The sequence below is a fragment of the Triticum aestivum genome, chromosome 6B, assembly GCF_018294505.1.
Source record: "Triticum aestivum cultivar Chinese Spring chromosome 6B, IWGSC CS RefSeq v2.1, whole genome shotgun sequence".
NCBI lineage: Eukaryota > Viridiplantae > Streptophyta > Magnoliopsida > Poales > Poaceae > Triticum > Triticum aestivum.
This window is the reverse complement of record NC_057810.1, coordinates 33,982,820-33,989,678: the sequence shown is the minus strand read 5'-3', so window position 1 is coordinate 33,989,678 and position 6,859 is coordinate 33,982,820.

Sequence of the window (6,859 nt, the reverse complement as noted above, 5' to 3'; positions counted from 1 at the left end):
TGTATGACCAATTCAAGGCACCATGCCAAATTATTTGGGGTTTCGCCCAATTTTGCATTTTTTTGAAGTTTTCTTGGTTAAGAAGGCCGATAAATGACCGGATGTGTCACTACTTGCATATGGTGTCGAAAATAATCCAAACCAGGCATGTGCCTACCATGGGCATGCCTACCTTCTTTCAAAAGTGGGATTCATTTTAAGGATGTCCAAAAAAGACTATGTTCAACGGAGGGTGTTCGGATAGGCTAGAAGGGTCCGTTTGAAAGCTTGTTTTTTTTTCGACATCCGTCAGATAACCTCCAATATTTTCCACCAACTTTTATGACCAATCAAGACACAATGCCAAGTTGTTTAGATTTTTGAGAAGTTTTGCATTTTCTAGAGTTTTCTCCATGAAAATAGGGTGATAAATGGTCGGACGTGTCACAACATGTAAACGATATTGGTAGTCGTTCAAACCTGAAATGGATGCCTCATATGTCGATGCCAGGCTCCTACAAGACGCTGGGATCATTTATCCATAGCCTAAAATATACCAGTTAGATGAGTGTATTTGTAGTTCCTGTCATTATCACTCAACATAAAACATTTTTATTTGTTTCCTAACAATTTCCAGAAATTTGTCAACAATTTTGGAATTTCAAAGTGTGTATGAGAATTGTACTAACTTGAACACTTTTTTCCAATTTGAAAAAATGCTTGTGTTTTTGTTTTCCAATAATGCTTGCCAATTTGAAAAAGTGTTTGCATTTTTTAAAATGTTCGAAAATTGAAAAATTGTCATGTTTTCAAGAAAATGTTGACAAATTTGATAAATTATTCATCTTTTTGAAAAATATCTACCGTTTCAGGAAAATGTCTACAATTCTGAAAAACTGTTCTCAAGATTTGGAAAATATTCACAATATCAAAGTATTTTTCAAAAAAAAGGTTCAGAATTTTGAAAAAAATCATGTTTCCAAAAGAAGTTCAAATTTTGAAAAACATTTCATATTTTTTAATAAATCGAAAAGTTGAAAAAACACATTAGTTTTTTAGCAATAAAAGACGCTTTAGCTAGAATGTCTGGTCCGGTTGTATACCAATTTTGATCTTCTACAGTATTCCTCATAAGAAAACACCTACAGTACGTCAATTCTAGGTGATAAACTACTGTGCCACACAATTATCACCAACTCGTGATGGTTCCGGTGGCTGGAGCTATCTCACGACCCTGGAGGTCTTGTGTTCGATGCCTAATAGTGGCACTGTTTTTTTGGATTTTCGATCCGTGCGTGGGACAGTACACAATCACTAATGGGCCGGCCCAATCACTAATGAACATGCCAGATCTCCGACGTATTTTCTAGAAAGACCATCTTACCCTTTATTATGAAGGGGTATGGACAGATCTCGTCCGTTGATGTGTTTCTGGGGGGTTGTACCGAAGAAGAAGTGAGGTGGGAGGATGTTTCTCTGAAACTTTGATTCTCTGTTTATCTCCTTAGATACAAGGAGAGAGGAAGGAGGAGAACCGTATTGCTATTCCTACCAGCAAAGAAAAACAGAACAACAGCACCATGTTACTATCCCCGTTTGTTCTTTTGAGAAATTTTCTTATTAGGTTTGTAAGTAACAATAAGTGTTTGTGTGATTGTTCATCGCCATGAATCTCCTTAGATAGTTATTAAATGATAAACAAAAACTCACAACCCAACTAGCCTAGTATCTCCTTTCTCAGGCAGTGACCAAACCAAAAGACAAGCAGTTTGCTACAACCAAGTAAATGCACACACATGCATCAGAAGTTGCTACGTAAGTAAATAAACACACTAACGAAACAAGATGAAGCACAAAATGAATGGAACAGGCACACTTGCAATTGCAAGATGGGGAGTGTACCAGCAAGCCTTCTCCTCCGCACTCCACGCTCCGGGTTGTCCTACTCGTGGTGGTGGAGAACCAATGACGGCCGAGCGGCGTCGCAACGAACGAAAATGGTGGCGGCATTCCTCTGCCCCGACGGTAGGGGGGCATGTCCGCCTTCGTCCCAGTGGAGGCAACGGGAGCGGGGGTCACGCATGGCTAACGCTGCGAGGGTGGTCCACATCGGTGGGTTGAGCTCCGGTCTGCTGCCGTGGAGCCAGCGCCCCCCGGAGTCGGCACGCAGAGAGAAACTTCTCGCTTTTCTCGCCTCATGCACTGCATCCTCGATTTGAAGCCACCTCCGCCTAACCGACGCCGCTGGCTCGCCGCCCCCTCCTCCAGCAACTTTTGGCCGTGGATTGGTCAGATGCACCTATTAGGCGGCATGTCCGTCAGTTAGTATTGTGGAAGAGTCCGAAAAGTGAAAGGAAGCATCCAACAATTGTGGTGCTTGTTGTCTAGCAAAAAATTGAAGGCATGGCCATATATCATGTATTCCTTTTTGCTACTCTACTTTAGAAACGAATGACTTTGCAATGATCAAACCCAGTGCACATATAGCTACTTCCAATGATCAAACCATGCTTCATTGATCTCATAGCCTGGGAATGGGCTAAGGCGACAGAGCATAGTTCGAGTATTGATCAATGACAAAATAAGATTAGACATTTGCGGCAGTTCCTGAGGGGCTGGGTAAAAATAAAAGCAGGATTATTAGGTGGAAAAGGAAAGACTAATCCACCTTATAAATGAGCTTGATTTAAAAGCCGAATCCAACTTACCAGATGTGGTAGAACAGGCATCTAAAGCAGAGGCCGAGCAGAAACTACATGCACTCCTCAAAGAAGAAGAGATGAAGTGGGCACTTAGAGATAAAGTGCGGCAGGTTGTCCAAGGTGAACATGCAATTTTTTCATTTGATTACAAATGGAAAATACAGAAAGAAGAAATATTTTCAGCTAGAGCAGGATGAGGGTACGATTGTAGGTCATGAGAACCTGGAATACAAGGCCATGAAAAAATGGGTTCATTTACAGGATGTCGAGAAATGAGTTGCTCCCAAACAGATCCTTCTGGCCTATTTGAACACTCTCCATTGAACATGATATTTCTTTGGAAATATCAGGACTGCCCCAACTTTTGCAAGCAAGTGGGCATCCCCATGTTAGGCATCCATACTTGGTTTGAATTATTTCCGACACTGTATGCACGTTGTGACATGTGCTGTATGACCAATTCAAGGCACCATGCCAAATTATTTGGGGTTTCGCCCAATTTTGCATTTTTTTGAAGTTTTCTTGGTTAAGAAGGCCGATAAATGACCGGATGTGTCACTACTTGCATATGGTGTCGAAAATAATCCAAACCAGGCATGTGCCTACCATGGGCATGCCTACCTTCTTTCAAAAGTGGGATTCATTTTAAGGATGTCCAAAAAAGACTATGTTCAACGGAGGGTGTTCGGATAGGCTAGAAGGGTCCGTTTGAAAGCTTGTTTTTTTTTCGACATCCGTCAGATAACCTCCAATATTTTCCACCAACTTTTATGACCAATCAAGACACAATGCCAAGTTGTTTAGATTTTTGAGAAGTTTTGCATTTTCTAGAGTTTTCTCCATGAAAATAGGGTGATAAATGGTCGGACGTGTCACAACATGTAAACGATATTGGTAGTCGTTCAAACCTGAAATGGATGCCTCATATGTCGATGCCAGGCTCCTACAAGACGCTGGGATCATTTATCCATAGCCTAAAATATACCAGTTAGATGAGTGTATTTGTAGTTCCTGTCATTATCACTCAACATAAAACATTTTTATTTGTTTCCTAACAATTTCCAGAAATTTGTCAACAATTTTGGAATTTCAAAGTGTGTATGAGAATTGTACTAACTTGAACACTTTTTTCCAATTTGAAAAAATGCTTGTGTTTTTGTTTTCCAATAATGCTTGCCAATTTGAAAAAGTGTTTGCATTTTTTAAAATGTTCGAAAATTGAAAAATTGTCATGTTTTCAAGAAAATGTTGACAAATTTGATAAATTATTCATCTTTTTGAAAAATATCTACCGTTTCAGGAAAATGTCTACAATTCTGAAAAACTGTTCTCAAGATTTGGAAAATATTCACAATATCAAAGTATTTTTCAAAAAAAAAGGTTCAGAATTTTGAAAAAAATCATGTTTCCAAAAGAAGTTCAAATTTTGAAAAACATTTCATATTTTTTAATAAATCGAAAAGTTGAAAAAACACATTAGTTTTTTTAGCAATAAAAGACGCTTTAGCTAGAATGTCTGGTCCGGTTGTATACCAATTTTGATCTTCTACAGTATTCCTCATAAGAAAACACCTACAGTACGTCAATTCTAGGTGATAAACTACTGTGCCACACAATTATCACCAACTTGTGATGGTTCCGGTGGCTGGAGCTATCTCACGACCCTGGAGGTCTTGTGTTCGATGCCTAATAGTGGCACTGTTTTTTTGGATTTTCGATCCGTGCGTGGGACAGTACACAATCACTAATGGGCCGGCCCAATCACTAATGAACATGCCAGATCTCCGACGTATTTTCTAGAAAGACCATCTTACCCTTTATTATGAAGGGGTATGGACAGATCTCGTCCGTTGATGTGTTTCTGGGGGGTTGTACCGAAGAAGAAGTGAGGTGGGAGGATGTTTCTCTGAAACTTTGATTCTCTGTTTATCTCCTTAGATACAAGGAGAGAGGAAGGAGGAGAACCGTATTGCTATTCCTACCAGCAAAGAAAAACAGAACAACAGCACCATGTTACTATCCCCGTTTGTTCTTTTGAGAAATTTTCTTATTAGGTTTGTAAGTAACAATAAGTGTTTGTGTGATTGTTCATCGCCATGAATCTCCTTAGATAGTTATTAAATGATAAACAAAAACTCACAACCCAACTAGCCTAGTATCTCCTTTCTCAGGCAGTGACCAAACCAAAAGACAAGCAGTTTGCTACAACCAAGTAAATGCACACACATGCATCAGAAGTTGCTACGTAAGTAAATAAACACACTAACGAAACAAGATGAAGCACAAAATGAATGGAACAGGCACACTTGCAATTGCAAGATGGGGAGTGTACCAGCAAGCCTTCTCCTCCGCACTCCACGCTCCGGGTTGTCCTACTCGTGGTGGTGGAGAACCAATGACGGCCGAGCGGCGTCGCAACGAACGAAAATGGTGGCGGCATTCCTCTGCCCCGACGGTAGGGGGGCATGTCCGCCTTCGTCCCAGTGGAGGCAACGGGAGCGGGGGTCACGCATGGCTAACGCTGCGAGGGTGGTCCACATCGGTGGGTTGAGCTCCGGTCTGCTGCCGTGGAGCCAGCGCCCCCCGGAGTCGGCACGCAGAGAGAAACTTCTCGCTTTTCTCGCCTCATGCACTGCATCCTCGATTTGAAGCCACCTCCGCCTAACCGACGCCGCTGGCTCGCCGCCCCCTCCTCCAGCAACTTTTGGCCGTGGATTGGTCAGATGCACCTATTAGGCGGCATGTCCGTCAGTTAGTATTGTGGAAGAGTCCGAAAAGTGAAAGGAAGCATCCAACAATTGTGGTGCTTGTTGTCTAGCAAAAAATTGAAGGCATGGCCATATATCATGTATTCCTTTTTGCTACTCTACTTTAGAAACGAATGACTTTGCAATGATCAAACCCAGTGCACATATAGCTACTTCCAATGATCAAACCATGCTTCATTGATCTCATAGCCTGGGAATGGGCTAAGGCGACAGAGCATAGTTCGAGTATTGATCAATGACAAAATAAGATTAGACATTTGCGGCAGTTCCTGAGGGGCTGGGTAAAAATAAAAGCAGGATTATTAGGTGGAAAAGGAAAGACTAATCCACCTTATAAATGAGCTTGATTTAAAAGCCGAATCCAACTTACCAGATGTGGTAGAACAGGCATCTAAAGCAGAGGCCGAGCAGAAACTACATGCACTCCTCAAAGAAGAAGAGATGAAGTGGGCACTTAGAGATAAAGTGCGGCAGGTTGTCCAAGGTGAACATGCAATTTTTTCATTTGATTACAAATGGAAAATACAGAAAGAAGAAATATTTTCAGCTAGAGCAGGATGAGGGTACGATTGTAGGTCATGAGAACCTGGAATACAAGGCCATGAAAAAATGGGTTCATTTACAGGATGTCGAGAAATGAGTTGCTCCCAAACAGATCCTTCTGGCCTATTTGAACACTCTCCATTGAACATGATATTTCTTTGGAAATATCAGGACTGCCCCAACTTTTGCAAGCAAGTGGGCATCCCCATGTTAGGCATCCATACTTGGTTTGAATTATTTCCGACACTGTATGCACGTTGTGACATGTGCTGTATGACCAATTCAAGGCACCATGCCAAATTATTTGGGGTTTCGCCCAATTTTGCATTTTTTTGAAGTTTTCTTGGTTAAGAAGGCCGATAAATGACCGGATGTGTCACTACTTGCATATGGTGTCGAAAATAATCCAAACCAGGCATGTGCCTACCATGGGCATGCCTACCTTCTTTCAAAAGTGGGATTCATTTTAAGGATGTCCAAAAAAGACTATGTTCAACGGAGGGTGTTCGGATAGGCTAGAAGGGTCCGTTTGAAAGCTTGTTTTTTTTTCGACATCCGTCAGATAACCTCCAATATTTTCCACCAACTTTTATGACCAATCAAGACACAATGCCAAGTTGTTTAGATTTTTGAGAAGTTTTGCATTTTCTAGAGTTTTCTCCATGAAAATAGGGTGATAAATGGTCGGACGTGTCACAACATGTAAACGATATTGGTAGTCGTTCAAACCTGAAATGGATGCCTCATATGTCGATGCCAGGCTCCTACAAGACGCTGGGATCATTTATCCATAGCCTAAAATATACCAGTTAGATGAGTGTATTTGTAGTTCCTGTCATTATCACTCAACATAAAACATTTTTATTT